Consider the following 14773-nt stretch of genomic DNA (forward strand, 5'->3'; position numbering starts at 1 on the left):
TCCAGCTCCTGCTGCAGGGCTGCTTTCTCTGCCTCCAGCTCCTGCTGCAGGGCTGCTTTCTCTGTCTCCACCTCCTGCTGCAGGGCTGCTTTCTCTGCCTCCACCTCCTGCTGCAGGGCTGCTTTCTGTGTCTCCAGCTCCTGCTGCAGGGCTGCTTTCTCTGCCTCCACCTCCTGCTGCAGGGCTGCTATCTCTGCCTCCAGCTCCTGCTGCAGGGCTGCTTTCTCTGCCTCCAGCTCCTGCTGCAGGGCTGCTTTCTCTGTCTCCACCTCCTGCTGCAGGGCTGCTTTCTGTGTCTCCAGCTCCTGCTGCAGGGCTGCTTTCTCTGCCTCCAGCTCCTGCTGCAGGGCTGCTTTCTCTGTCTCCAGCTCCTGCTGCAGGGCTGCTTTCTGTGTCTCCAGCTCCTGCTGCAGGGCTGCTTTCCCTGCCTCCACCTCCTGCTGCAGGGCTGCTTTCTGTGTCTCCAGCTCCTGCTGCAGGGCTGCTTTCTGTGTCTCCAGCTCCTGCTGCAGGGCTGCTTTCCCTGTCTCCAGCTCCTGCTGCAGGGCTGCTTTCTCTGCCTCCAGCTCCTGCTGCAGGGCTGCTTTCTCTGTCTCCAGCTCCTGCTGCAGGGCTGCTTTCTCGGTCTCCAGCTCCTGCTGCAGGGCTGCTTTCTGTGTCTCCAGCTCCTGCTGCAGGGCTGCTTTCTCTGTCTCCACCTCCTGCTGCAGGGCTGCTTTCTCTGCCTCCAGCTCCTGCTGCAGGGCTGCTTTCTCTGCCTCCAGCTCCTGCTGCAGGGCTGCTTTCTCTGTCTCCACCTCCTGCTGCAGGGCTGTTTTCTCTGCTTCCAGCTGCTGCTGCAGGGCTGCTTTCTCTGCTTCCAGCTCCTGCTGCAGGGCTGCTTTCTGTGTCTCCAGCTCCTGTTGCAGGGCTGCTTTCTGTGCCTCCGGCTCCTGCTGCAGGGCTGCTTTCCCTGTCTCCAGCTCCTGCTGCAGGGCTGCTTTCTCTGTCTCCACCTCCTGCTGCATGGCTGCTTTCTCTGTCTCCACCTCCTGCTGCAGGGCTGCTTTCCCTGCCTCCAGCTCCTGCTGCAGGGCTGCTTTCTCTGTCTCCACCTCCTGCTGCAGGGCTGCTTTCCCTGTCTCCAGCTCCTGCTGCAGGGCTGCTTTCTCTGCCTCCAGCTCCTGTTGCAGGGCTGCTTTCTCTGCCTCCAGCTCCTGCTGCAGGGCTGCTTTCTCTGTCTCCACCTCCTGCTGCAGGGCTGCTTTCTGTGTCTCCACCTCCTGCTGCAGGGCTGCTTTCTCTGCCTCCAGCTCCTGCTGCAGGGCTGCTTTCTCTGTCTCCAGCTGCTGCTGCAGGGCTGTTTTCTCTGTCTCCAGCTCCTGCTGCAGGGCTGCTTTCCCTGTCTCCAGCTCCTGCTGCAGGGCTGCTTTCCCTGTCTCCAGCTCCTGCTGCAGGGCTGTTTTCTCTGCTTCCAGCTGCTGCTGCAGGGCTGCTTTCTCTGCTTCCAGCTCCTGTTGCAGGGCTGCTTTCTGTGCCTCCGGCTCCTGCTGCAGGGCTGCTTTCCCTGCCTCCAGCTCCTGCTGCAGGGCTGCTTTCTCTGTCTCCACCTCCTGCTGCATGGCTGCTTTCTCTGTCTCCACCTCCTGCTGCAGGGCTGCTTTCCCTGCCTCCAGCTCCTGCTGCAGGGCTGCTTTCTCTGTCTCCACCTCCTGCTGCAGGGCTGCTTTCCCTGTCTCCAGCTCCTGCTGCAGGGCTGCTTTCTCTGCCTCCAGCTCCTGTTGCAGGGCTGCTTTCTCTGCCTCCAGCTCCTGCTGCAGGGCTGCTTTCTGTGTCTCCACCTCCTGCTGCAGGGCTGCTTCCTCTGCCTCCAGCTCCTGCTGCAGGGCTGCTTTCTCTGCCTCCAGCTCCTGCTGCAGGGCTGCTTTCTCTGCCTCCACCTCCTGCTGCAGGGCTGCTTTCTCTGTCTCCACCTCCTGCTGCAGGGCTGCTTTCCCTGTCTCCACGTCCTGCTGCAGGGCTGCTTTCTGTGTCTCCAGCTGCTGCTGCAGGGCTGCTTTCTCTGCCTCCAGCTCCTGCTGCAGGGCTGCTTTCTCTGTCTCCAGCTCCTGCTGCAGGGCTGCTTTCTGTGTCTCCAGCTCCTGCTGCAGGGCTGCTTTCTGTGTCTCCAGCTCCTGCTGCAGGGCTGTTTTCTCTGTCTCCACCTCCTGCTGCAGGGCTGCTTTCTCTGCCTCCAGCTCCTGCTGCAGGGCTGCTTTCCCTGTCTCCAGCTCCTGCTGCAGGGCTGCTTTCTCTGCCTCCAGCTCCTGCTGCAGGGCTGCTTTCTCTGTCTCCACCTCCTGCTGCAGGGCTGCTTTCTCTGTCTCCAGCTGCTGCTGCAGTGCTGTTTTCTCTGTCTCCAGCTCCTGCTGCAGGGCTGCTTTCCCTGTCTCCAGCTCCTGCTGCAGGGCTGTTTTCTGTGTCTCCAGCTCCTGCTGCAGGGCTGTTTTCTCTGCTTCCAGCTGCTGCTGCAGGGCTGCTTTCTCTGCTTCCAGCTCCTGTTGCAGGGCTGCTTTCTCTGCCTCCAGCTCCTGCTGCAGGGCTGCTTCCTCTGTCTCCAGCTGCTGCTGCAGTGCTGTTTTCTCTGTCTCCAGCTCCTGCTGCAGGGCTGCTTTCCCTGTCTCCAGCTCCTGCTGCAGGGCTGCTTTCGGTGTCTCCAGCTGCTGCTGCAGGGCTGTTTTCTCTGTCTCCACCTCCTGCTGCAGGGCTGCTTTCTCTGCCTCCGGCTCCTGCTGCAGGGCTGCTTTCCCTGCCTCCAGCTCCTGCTGCAGGGCTGCTTTCTCTGTCTCCACCTCCTGCTGCATGGCTGCTTTCTCTGTCTCCACCTCCTGCTGCAGGGCTGCTTTCCCTGCCTCCAGCTCCTGCTGCAGGGCTGCTTTCTCTGTCTCCACCTCCTGCTGCAGGGCTGCTTTCCCTGTCTCCAGCTCCTGCTGCAGGGCTGCTTTCTCTGCCTCCAGCTCCTGCTGCAGGGCTGCTTTCCCTGTCTCCACGTCCTGCTGCAGGGCTGCTTTCTGTGTCTCCAGCTGCTGCTGCAGGGCTGCTTTCTCTGCCTCCAGCTCCTGCTGCAGGGCTGCTTTCTCTGTCTCCACCTCCTGCTGCAGGGCTGCTTTCTCTGTCTCCAGCTGCTGCTGCAGGGCTGTTTTCTCTGTCTCCAGCTCCTGCTGCAGGGCTGTTTTCTGTGTCTCCAGCTCCTGCTGCAGGGCTGTTTTCTCTGCTTCCAGCTGCTGCTGCAGGGCTGCTTTCTCTGCTTCCAGCTCCTGTTGCAGGGCTGCTTTCTGTGCCTCCGGCTCCTGCTGCAGGGCTGCTTTCCCTGCCTCCAGCTCCTGCTGCAGGGCTGCTTTCTCTGTCTCCACCTCCTGCTGCATGGCTGCTTTCTCTGTCTCCACCTCCTGCTGCAGGGCTGCTTTCCCTGCCTCCAGCTCCTGCTGCAGGGCTGCTTTCTCTGTCTCCACCTCCTGCTGCAGGGCTGCTTTCCCTGTCTCCAGCTCCTGCTGCAGGGCTGCTTTCTCTGCCTCCAGCTCCTGTTGCAGGGCTGCTTTCTCTGCCTCCAGCTCCTGCTGCAGGGCTGCTTTCTGTGTCTCCACCTCCTGCTGCAGGGCTGCTTCCTCTGCCTCCAGCTCCTGCTGCAGGGCTGCTTTCTCTGCCTCCAGCTCCTGCTGCAGGGCTGCTTTCTCTGCCTCCACCTCCTGCTGCAGGGCTGCTTTCTCTGCCTCCACCTCCTGCTGCAGGGCTGCTTTCTCTGTCTCCACCTCCTGCTGCAGGGCTGCTTTCCCTGTCTCCACGTCCTGCTGCAGGGCTGCTTTCTGTGTCTCCAGCTGCTGCAGGGCTGCTTTCTCTGCCTCCAGCTCCTGCTGCAGGGCTGCTTTCTCTGTCTCCAGCTCCTGCTGCAGGGCTGCTTTCTGTGTCTCCAGCTGCTGCTGCAGGGCTGTTTTCTCTGTCTCCACCTCCTGCTGCAGGGCTGCTTTCTCTGCCTCCAGCTCCTGCTGCAGGGCTGCTTTCCCTGTCTCCAGCTCCTGCTGCAGGGCTGCTTTCTCTGCCTCCAGCTCCTGCTGCAGGGCTGCTTTCTCTGTCTCCACCTCCTGCTGCAGGGCTGCTTTCTCTGCCTCCAGCTCCTGCTGCAGGGCTGCTTTCTCTGTCTCCAGCTCCTGCTGCAGGGCTGCTTTCTCTGTCTCCACCTCCTGCTGCAGGGCTGTTTTCTGTGTCTCCAACTGCTGCTGCAGGGCTGCTTTCCCTGTCTCCACCTCCTGCTGCAGGGCTGCTTTCTCTGCCTCCAGCTCCTGCTGCAGGGCTGCTTTCTGTGTCTCCACCTCCTGCTGCAGGGCTGCTTTCTGTGTCTCCAGCTCCTGCTGCAGGGCTGCTTTCTGTGCCTCCGGCTCCTGCTGCAGGGCTGCTTTCCCTGTCTCCAGCTCCTGCTGCAGGGCTGCTTTCTCTGTCTCCACCTCCTGCTGCATGGCTGCTTTCCCTGTCTCCACGTCCTGCTGCAGGGCTGCTTTCTGTGTCTCCAGCTGCTGCTGCAGGGCTGCTTTCTCTGCCTCCAGCTCCTGCTGCAGGGCTGCTTTCTCTGTCTCCAGCTCCTGCTGCAGGGCTGCTTTCTGTGTCTCCAGCTGCTGCTGCAGGGCTGTTTTCTCTGTCTCCACCTCCTGCTGCAGGGCTGCTTTCTCTGCCTCCAGCTCCTGCTGCAGGGCTGCTTTCCCTGTCTCCAGCTCCTGCTGCAGGGCTGCTTTCTCTGTCTCCACCTCCTGCTGCAGGGCTGCTTTCTCTGTCTCCAGCTGCTGCTGCAGGGCTGTTTTCTCTGTCTCCAGCTCCTGCTGCAGGGCTGCTTTCCCTGTCTCCAGCTCCTGCTGCAGGGCTGCTTTCTGTGTCTCCAGCTCCTGCTGCAGGGCTGTTTTCTCTGCTTCCAGCTGCTGCTGCAGGGCTGCTTTCTCTGCTTCCAGCTCCTGTTGCAGGGCTGCTTTCTGTGCCTCCGGCTCCTGCTGCAGGGCTGCTTTCCCTGCCTCCAGCTCCTGCTGCAGGGCTGCTTTCTCTGTCTCCACCTCCTGCTGCATGGCTGCTTTCTCTGTCTCCACCTCCTGCTGCAGGGCTGCTTTCCCTGCCTCCAGCTCCTGCTGCAGGGCTGCTTTCTCTGTCTCCACCTCCTGCTGCAGGGCTGCTTTCCCTGTCTCCAGCTCCTGCTGCAGGGCTGCTTTCTCTGCCTCCAGCTCCTGTTGCAGGGCTGCTTTCTCTGCCTCCAGCTCCTGCTGCAGGGCTGCTTTCTGTGTCTCCACCTCCTGCTGCAGGGCTGCTTTCTCTGCCTCCAGCTCCTGCTGCAGGGCTGCTTTCTCTGCCTCCAGCTCCTGCTGCAGGGCTGCTTTCTCTGCTTCCACCTCCTGCTGCAGGGCTGCTTTCTCTGTCTCCACCTCCTGCTGCAGGGCTGCTTTCTCTGTCTCCACCTCCTGCTGCAGGGCTGCTTTCCCTGTCTCCACGTCCTGCTGCAGGGCTGCTTTCTGTGTCTCCAGCTGCTGCTGCAGGGCTGCTTTCTCTGCCTCCAGCTCCTGCTGCAGGGCTGCTTTCTCTGTCTCCAGCTCCTGCTGCAGGGCTGCTTTCTGTGTCTCCAGCTGCTGCTGCAGGGCTGCTTTCTCTGTCTCCACCTCCTGCTGCAGGGCTGCTTTCTCTGCCTCCAGCTCCTGCTGCAGGGCTGCTTTCCCTGTCTCCAGCTCCTGCTGCAGGGCTGCTTTCTCTGCCTCCAGCTCCTGCTGCAGGGCTGCTTTCTCTGTCTCCACCTCCTGCTGCAGGGCTGTTTTCTGTGTCTCCAGCTGCTGCTGCAGGGCTGCTTTCCCTGTCTCCACCTCCTGCTGCAGGGCTGCTTTCTCTGCCTCCAGCTCCTGCTGTAGGGCTGCTTTCTGTGTCTCCACCTCCTGCTGCAGGGCTGCTTTCTGTGTCTCCAGCTCCTGCTGCAGGGCTGCTTTCTGTGCCTCCGGCTCCTGCTGCAGGGCTGCTTTCCCTGTCTCCAGCTCCTGCCGCAGGGCTGCTTTCTCTGTCTCCACCTCCTGCTGCATGGCTGCTTTCTCTGTCTCCAGCTCCTGCTGCAGGGCTGCTTTGTGTGTCTCCAGCTCCTGCTGCAGGGCTGCTTTCCCTGTGTCCAGCTCCTGCTGCATGGCTGCTTTCTGTGTCTCCGCCTCCTGCTGCAGGGCTGCTTTCTCTGTCTCCACCTCCTGCTGCCGGGCTGCTTTCACTGCCTCCAGCTCCTGCTGCAGGGCTGCTTTCTCTGTCTCCAGCTCCTGCTGCAGGGCTGCTTTGTGTGTCTCCAGCTCCTGCTGCAGGGCTGCTTTCTCTGCCTCCAGTTCCTGCTGCAGGGCTGCTTTCTCTGCCTCCAGCTCCTGCTGCAGGGCTGCTTTCCCTGTCTCCAGCTGCTGCTGCAGGGCTGCTTTCTCTGTCTCCGGCTCCTGCTGCAGGGCTGCTTTCTGTGTCTCCACCTCCTGCTGCAGGGCTGTTTTCTCTGTCTCCACCTCCTGCTGCAGGGCTGCTTTCTCTGCCTCCGGCTCCTGCTGCAGGGCTGCTTTCCCTGCCTCCAGCTCCTGCTGCAGGGCTGCTTTCTCTGTCTCCACCTCCTGCTGCATGGCTGCTTTCTCTGTCTCCACCTCCTGCTGCAGGGCTGCTTTCCCTGCCTCCAGCTCCTGCTGCAGGGCTGCTTTCTCTGTCTCCACCTCCTGCTGCAGGGCTGCTTTCCCTGTCTCCAGCTCCTGCTGCAGGGCTGCTTTCTCTGCCTCCAGCTCCTGCTGCAGGGCTGCTTTCCCTGTCTCCACGTCCTGCTGCAGGGCTGCTTTCTGTGTCTCCAGCTGCTGCTGCAGGGCTGCTTTCTCTGCCTCCAGCTCCTGCTGCAGGGCTGCTTTCTCTGTCTCCAGCTCCTGCTGCAGGGCTGCTTTCTGTGTCTCCAGCTGCTGCTGCAGGGCTGTTTTCTCTGTCTCCACCTCCTGCTGCAGGGCTGCTTTCTCTGCCTCCAGCTCCTGCTGCAGGGCTGCTTTCCCTGTCTCCAGCTCCTACTGCAGGGCTGCTTTCTCTGCCTCCAGCTCCTGCTGCAGGGCTGCTTTCTCTGTCTCCACAACCTGCTGCAGGGCTGCTTTCTCGGTCTCCAGCTGCTGCTGCAGGGCTGTTTTCTCTGTCTCCAGCTCCTGCTGCAGGGCTGTTTTCTGTGTCTCCAGCTCCTGCTGCAGGGCTGTTTTCTCTGCTTCCAGCTGCTGCTGCAGGGCTGCTTTCTCTGCTTCCAGCTCCTGTTGCAGGGCTGCTTTCTGTGCCTCCGGCTCCTGCTGCAGGGCTGCTTTCCCTGCCTCCAGCTCCTGCTGCAGGGCTGCTTTCTCTGTCTCCACCTCCTGCTGCATGACTGCTTTCTCTGTCTCCACCTCCTGCTGCAGGGCTGCTTTCCCTGCCTCCAGCTCCTGCTGCAGGGCTGCTTTCTCTGTCTCCACCTCCTGCTGCAGGGCTGCTTTCCCTGTCTCCAGCTCCTGCTGCAGGGCTGCTTTCTCTGCCTCCAGCTCCTGCTGCAGGGCTGCTTTCTCTGCCTCCAGCTCCTGCTGCAGGGCTGCTTTCTGTGTCTCCACCTCCTGCTGCAGGGCTGCTTCCTCTGCCTCCAGCTCCTGCTGCAGGGCTGCTTTCTCTGCCTCCAGCTCCTGCTGCAGGGCTGCTTTCTCTGCCTCCACCTCCTGCTGCAGGGCTGCTTTCTCTGTCTCCACCTCCTGCTGCAGGGCTGCTTTCTCTGTCTCCACCTCCTGCTGCAGGGCTGCTTTCCCTGTCTCCACGTCCTGCTGCAGGGCTGCTTTCTGTGTCTCCAGCTGCTGCTGCAGGGCTGCTTTCTCTGCCTCCAGCTCCTGCTGCAGGGCTGCTTTCTCTGTCTCCAGCTCCTGCTGCAGGGCTGCTTTCTGTGTCTCCAGCTGCTGCTGCAGGGCTGTTTTCTCTGTCTCCACCTCCTGCTGCAGGGCTGCTTTCTCTGCCTCCAGCTCCTGCTGCAGGGCTGCTTTCCCTGTCTCCAGCTCCTGCTGCAGGGCTGCTTTCTCTGCCTCCAGCTCCTGCTGCAGGGCTGCTTTCTCTGTCTCCACCTCCTGCTGCAGGGCTGCTTTCTCTGCCTCCAGCTCCTGCTGCAGGGCTGCTTTCTCTGTCTCCAGCTCCTGCTGCAGGGCTGCTTTCTCTGTCTCCACCTCCTGCTGCAGGGCTGTTTTCTGTGTCTCCAGCTGCTGCTGCAGGGCTGCTTTCCCTGTCTCCACCTCCTGCTGCAGGGCTGCTTTCTCTGCCTCCAGCTCCTGCTGCAGGGCTGCTTTCTGTGTCTCCACCTCCTGCTGCAGGGCTGCTTTCTGTGTCTCCAGCTCCTGCTGCAGGGCTGCTTTCTGTGCCTCCGGCTCCTGCTGCAGGGCTGCTTTCCCTGTCTCCAGCTCCTGCTGCAGGGCTGCTTTCTCTGTCTCCACCTCCTGCTGCATGGCTGCTTTCCCTGTCTCCACGTCCTGCTGCAGGGCTGCTTTCTGTGTCTCCAGCTGCTGCTGCAGGGCTGCTTTCTCTGCCTCCAGCTCCTGCTGCAGGGCTGCTTTCTCTGTCTCCAGCTCCTGCTGCAGGGCTGCTTTCTGTGTCTCCAGCTGCTGCTGCAGGGCTGTTTTCTCTGTCTCCACCTCCTGCTGCAGGGCTGCTTTCTCTGCCTCCAGCTCCTGCTGCAGGGCTGCTTTCCCTGTCTCCAGCTCCTGCTGCAGGGCTGCTTTCTCTGTCTCCACCTCCTGCTGCAGGGCTGCTTTCTCTGTCTCCAGCTGCTGCTGCAGGGCTGTTTTCTCTGTCTCCAGCTCCTGCTGCAGGGCTGCTTTCCCTGTCTCCAGCTCCTGCTGCAGGGCTGTTTTCTGTGTCTCCAGCTCCTGCTGCAGGGCTGTTTTCTCTGCTTCCAGCTCCTGTTGCAGGGCTGCTTTCTGTGCCTCCGGCTCCTGCTGCAGGGCTGCTTTCCCTGCCTCCAGCTCCTGCTGCAGGGCTGCTTTCTCTGTCTCCACCTCCTGCTGCATGGCTGCTTTCTCTGTCTCCACCTCCTGCTGCAGGGCTGCTTTCCCTGCCTCCAGCTCCTGCTGCAGGGCTGCTTTCTCTGTCTCCACCTCCTGCTGCAGGGCTGCTTTCCCTGTCTCCAGCTCCTGCTGCAGGGCTGCTTTCTCTGCCTCCAGCTCCTGTTGCAGGGCTGCTTTCTCTGCCTCCAGCTCCTGCTGCAGGGCTGCTTTCTGTGTCTCCACCTCCTGCTGCAGGGCTGCTTCCTCTGCCTCCAGCTCCTGCTGCAGGGCTGCTTTCTCTGCCTCCAGCTCCTGCTGCAGGGCTGCTTTCTCTGCTTCCACCTCCTGCTGCAGGGCTGCTTTCTCTGTCTCCACCTCCTGCTGCAGGGCTGCTTTCTCTGTCTCCACCTCCTGCTGCAGGGCTGCTTTCTCTGTCTCCACGTCCTGCTGCAGGGCTGCTTTCTGTGTCTCCAGCTGCTGCTGCAGGGCTGCTTTCTCTGCCTCCAGCTCCTGCTGCATGGCTGCTTTCCCTGTCTCCACGTCCTGCTGCAGGGCTGCTTTCCCTGTCTCCACGTCCTGCTGCAGGGCTGCTTTCTGTGTCTCCAGCTGCTGCTGCAGGGCTGCTTTCTCTGCCTCCAGCTCCTGCTGCATGGCTGCTTTCTCTGTCTCCAGCTCCTGCTGCAGGGCTGCTTTCTGTGTCTCCAGCTGCTGCTGCAGGGCTGTTTTCTCTGTCTCCACCTCCTGCTGCAGGGCTGCTTTCTCTGCCTCCAGCTCCTGCTGCAGGGCTGCTTTCCCTGTCTCCAGCTCCTGCTGCAGGGCTGCTTTCTCTGCCTCCAGCTCCTGCTGCAGGGCTGCTTTCTCTGTCTCCACCTCCTGCTGCAGGGCTGTTTTCTATGTCTCCAGCTGCTGCTGCAGGGCTGCTTTCCCTGTCTCCACCTCCTGCTGCAGGGCTGCTTTCTCTGCCTCCAGCTCCTGCTGTAGGGCTGCTTTCTGTGTCTCCACCTCCTGCTGCAGGGCTGCTTTCTGTGTCTCCAGCTCCTGCTGCAGGGCTGCTTTCTGTGCCTCCGGCTCCTGCTGCAGGGCTGCTTTCCCTGTCTCCAGCTCCTGCTGCAGGGCTGCTTTCTCTGTCTCCACCTCCTGCTGCATGGCTGCTTTCTCTGTCTCCAGCTCCTGCTGCAGGGCTGCTTTGTGTGTCTCCAGCTCCTGCTGCAGGGCTGCTTTCCCTGTGTCCAGCTCCTGCTGCATGGCTGCTTTCTGTGTCTCCGCCTCCTGCTGCAGGGCTGCTTTCTCTGTCTCCACCTCCTGCTGCCGGGCTGCTTTCACTGCCTCCAGCTCCTGCTGCAGGGCTGCTTTCTCTGTCTCCAGCTCCTGCTGCAGGGCTGCTTTGTGTGTCTCCAGCTCCTGCTGCAGGGCTGCTTTCTCTGCCTCCAGCTCCTGCTGCAGGGCTGCTTTCTGTGTCTCCAGCTCCTGCTGCAGGGCTGCTTTCCCTGTCTCAACCTCCTGCTGCAGGGCTGCTTTCTCTGCCTCCAGTTCCTGCTGCAGGGCTGCTTTCTCTGCCTCCAGCTCCTGCTGCAGGGCTGCTTTCCCTGTCTCCAGCTGCTGCTGCAGGGCTGCTTTCTCTGTCTCCGGCTCCTGCTGCAGGGCTGCTTTCTGTGTCTCCACCTCCTGCTGCAGGGCTGCTTTCCCTGTCTCCAGCTCCTGCTGCAGGGCTGCTTTCTCTGCCTCCAGCTCCTGCTGCAGGGCTGCTTTCCCTGTCTCCACCTCCTGCTGCATGGCTGCTTTCCCTGTCTCCAGCTCCTGCTGCAGGGCTGCTTTCTCTGCCTCCAGCTCCTGCTGCAGGGCTGCTTTCCCTGTCTCCACCTCCTGCTGCAGGGCTGCTTTCTGTCAATTACGCGTGCCGGGCCTTGGCGCCGCGTCAAAGCGGCGCCGCATAAATGGCGCGGCCGGCGGCGCGTAAATGACGTCACCCGTCAATGCGCAGGTTGGTCGGCACCAACCCACAATGCGCAGTTTGCCATCCTCCCTGCAGGCGCCCCGCAAGACATGGAGGATTGATCTTGCGGGGCGGCGGAGGAAAAGAGTGCGTCCTTTAGAGATGCTGGCCTGCCGATCTGTGGGCACCGATCGCGGGCCAGACCCCTACTGAACGCCCCCCTGGTGCTCGATCCTCCCACCCCCCCTCCACAGGCCGCACACGCAGCGTTCGCGCGCTGTTCACGCCAGCAGCGAACAGGTGTGTTTGGCGCCGGCGTGAACCCATCGGATTGGGCAGGCTGCTCGCTCATCCGGGCCGGAGAATCGCCGCTCGCCCGTTAGAAACGGCAAGCAGTGATTCTCCGAGTGGCCTGTCGTGAAACGCAGCACACCGTTTTGAGGGGGCGGGAGAATCGCGTGCTGGTGCCAGGGCGGCGTGGCGGGAGTTGCCCGGCACTCCCGCGATTCTCCGACCCGGCGTGGGGGTCAGAAAAACGCGCCCAATGCCTGTGATTATCTGGCCCAGCTGTGGTGTGACCTGCTGCAGGGGATGTGGCAGCAACCAAAGATCCATTGACGTTCATAGAATCTCTACAGCGCAGAAGAAGGCCACTCGGCCCATCGAGTCTATACAGACCCTCTTAACGAGCTCCCTACCAAGGACCCACTTGCCCTCCCACTATCCCTGTAACGCCATAACCCCAACTAATCTTTTGGACACTACGAGCAATTTAGCATGACCAATCCACCTAACCCGCACATTTTTGGACTGTGGGAGGAAACCGGAGCACCCGGAGGAAACCCACGGGGAGAACATACAAATTCCACACAGTCACCCAAGGCTGGAATTGAACCCAGATCCCTGATGCTGTGAGGCCGCGGTGCTAACCACTGTGCCACCATGTCACCCCTGTAACAGACAATCCCGGAGGTCAGAAAGCTTTGCACAATGAGTGGAGAGTTGCACATGTACCCTAGCCGCAGTAGCATCTTCCACTGGCCTCCTCACTTGAAGAGTTGTGAGGAGGAACTGGTGTCATTCTCTACAGTCACGTCCCAAACCTTTGGGATTTGGATGGGTGTTGATTCCTTCTGCTCCTGAGACCTTCGCGGGATTCTGCAGATGAAGAGAGAGACGCACTTTGTTTGCAACAGCCATGAGCACAAGATTTCAGCTTTTTCATTGAGATTCCAAGCAAAAGGATCTGGGCCTTAGAAGAGACATTGTCCTGCATCTGGTTCTCCTTCCCTGAATCGTAGTCAATCAAAGCGCCGGCGTTCATCTGGACCCACCTTATCTTGTACACCTTTGACTCATGGTGGGTCATGGGATCAAATGTTTAATGTCCTTTTTAATTGAAATGGGCTGCAGACTTGCTTATGTTCCAGGAATCAGACGTAAGCAAACTTTGTTGCACCAGACATTCTTGGTTCCAGGAGAGGTGGATTGGATTGATTTGTGAATTCAGTGCCAGAAACAAACGTTTTTCTCTCAAGTTAAGAAAAGCATATGTGCATCGTCCCAATTGTATATCTCCCTCAGTCAACCAATCCCGCCACACCACCACGCCCATCGGAATGCTTTCTGTCCCCCACCCCCCTCTCCCCAGCCACCAAACTCTGGCCCTCTCTCCCTCCTGTCTCCAAACTGTCAACTCTTCCCCCAAGCCCAAGGCAAAGGGGGAGGGGGACGAAGGAGGAGGGAGCGAAGGCCGTGAAGTGGGTGAGGGCAGTGAAGTGGAAGGGGGGGGGCGAAAGGGACTGATGGATGTGAGGGGGCAAAGCGGATGAGGTGAAGGGGAAAGGGGGAGTGGAAATAGACAAGATAGGGACTGAACAATCTTCTTGTCAGTATTACAAAGTTAGTAGGGGCTGAGAGAGAGGCACACACTGGTATTGGGTAAAATGACAGCGAGGGCTTTAGGTACAAGCTCAAGCTGGCTGAGAGGTACTGGAGCCTAAACCACCTGGGAACTGGAAGCCCTGACTGAATTTATGGTGTCCTGTAGGATTTCCAGTTTATTAGTCACTGCCATTAAAATAAAATTCAGACCAGTTAGGCTCCAAATAGTGTCAAGTTCCGGCCAATTCAATCTTCAACTGGTCCGAACTGTTTATTCTTTCTGGGCTGGGAGTCCTCAATATTGTCTCCAGGCCTCATGGCGTCTCACACGGCATCAAATCAAACATGGGCAAGGAAGCTTCCTGCTGATTCCCACTTACCCTCCCATCAGTCTGCTCTTGATCATCAGTAAAGTGGAGGAAGTGCTCACTGATGCTCAGTTTGGGTTCAGCCAGGGCCACTCAGCTACTGACCGCATTACAGTCTTGGTTCAAACATGGACAAAAGAGCTGAACTTTCGAAGTGAGATGAGAAATGACTTCTGTTGACATCAAGGCAACATTTAACTGAGTACGGCATCAAGGCACACCAGCCAAACTGAAGTCAATGGGAATCAGGGCCGAAACTCTCCACTGGTTGGAATCATACCTGGCACAAAGGAAGATGGTTGTGGTGGTTGGAGGTCAACCATCTCAGCTCCAGGACATCACTGCAGGAGCTACCCAGGGAGTGCCCTGGGCCCAACTGTCTTCAGCTGCTTTATCAGTGACCTCCCTTCCATCAAAAGATTACAAATTAGGGTGTTTGCTGATGATTACACAATGTTCAGCACCATCCACGACTCATCAGATACTGAAACAGTTTATATCCAAACGTAGCAAGACCCGGACAACAATACAGCTCAGACTGAAAGGGGACAAATAACATTTGCTCCACACAAGAACCAGGCAATGACCATAAGAGAGGAGCTAACCAGCCCCCCAGATATTCACTAACATTACAATCACCGAATCTCCCATTGCCATTGTCCACAAACTAGGCCAGCCATATAAATACTGTGGCTACAAGAGCAGGTAATAATAATAATAATCTTTATTATTGTCACAAGTAGGTTTACATTAATACTTGAATGAAGTTACAGTGAAAATCCCCCAAGACGCCACATTCCGGCGCCTGTTTGGGTACACAGAGGGAGAATTCAGAATGTCCAATTCACCTAACAAGCACATCTTTCGGGACTTGTGGGAAGAAATCGGTGCACCCGGAGGAAACCCACAAAGACACGGGGAGAACGTGCAGACTCCGCACAGGGACAGTGACCCAAGTAGGAATCGAACCTGCACCCCTGGTGCTGTGAAGCAGCAGTGCTAACCACAGATCAGAGGCTAGGAATTCTTCAGTGAGCAACTCACCTCCTGACTCCCACAGCCTATTTACCATTTACAAGGCACAAGTCAGGAGATTGATGGAATATTCTCCATTTGCCTGGATGAATGCAGCTCGAACAACAGTCAAGAAGCTCAACACCATCTGGGACAAAGCAGCTCGTTTGACTGCCGCCCCATCCATCACCTTGAACATTTACTCCCTTCTATACTGATACACAGTGACAGCAGTGTGTACCTTCTTTATGCTGCACTGCAGCAACTCACCAAGGCTTTTTCAACAACACCGTCCAAACGCATGACCTTCACCAGTTGGGAGGACAAAGGCAGCAGATACATGGGAACACTGTAGCCATCTGGGATGGCCACTTTCAGCATATAAAATGGCACTCGCAGAGCATACAGGGAAAAATGGACAATGCAAAGTAAAAAGCAGCCACAGAGCCTGAATGTGTATTTAGATGATAGACTGCAGTCAGAACCGAAACTCTTGGCCGATTTGCACATTGATGGCATATCTCCGATAAACAAAAGACTAGTGCTCAGGTAGCCGATACCGTCCCAGACATTCC

This window comes from Scyliorhinus canicula, chromosome 3 (assembly GCF_902713615.1).
Source record: "Scyliorhinus canicula chromosome 3, sScyCan1.1, whole genome shotgun sequence".
NCBI lineage: Eukaryota > Metazoa > Chordata > Chondrichthyes > Carcharhiniformes > Scyliorhinidae > Scyliorhinus > Scyliorhinus canicula.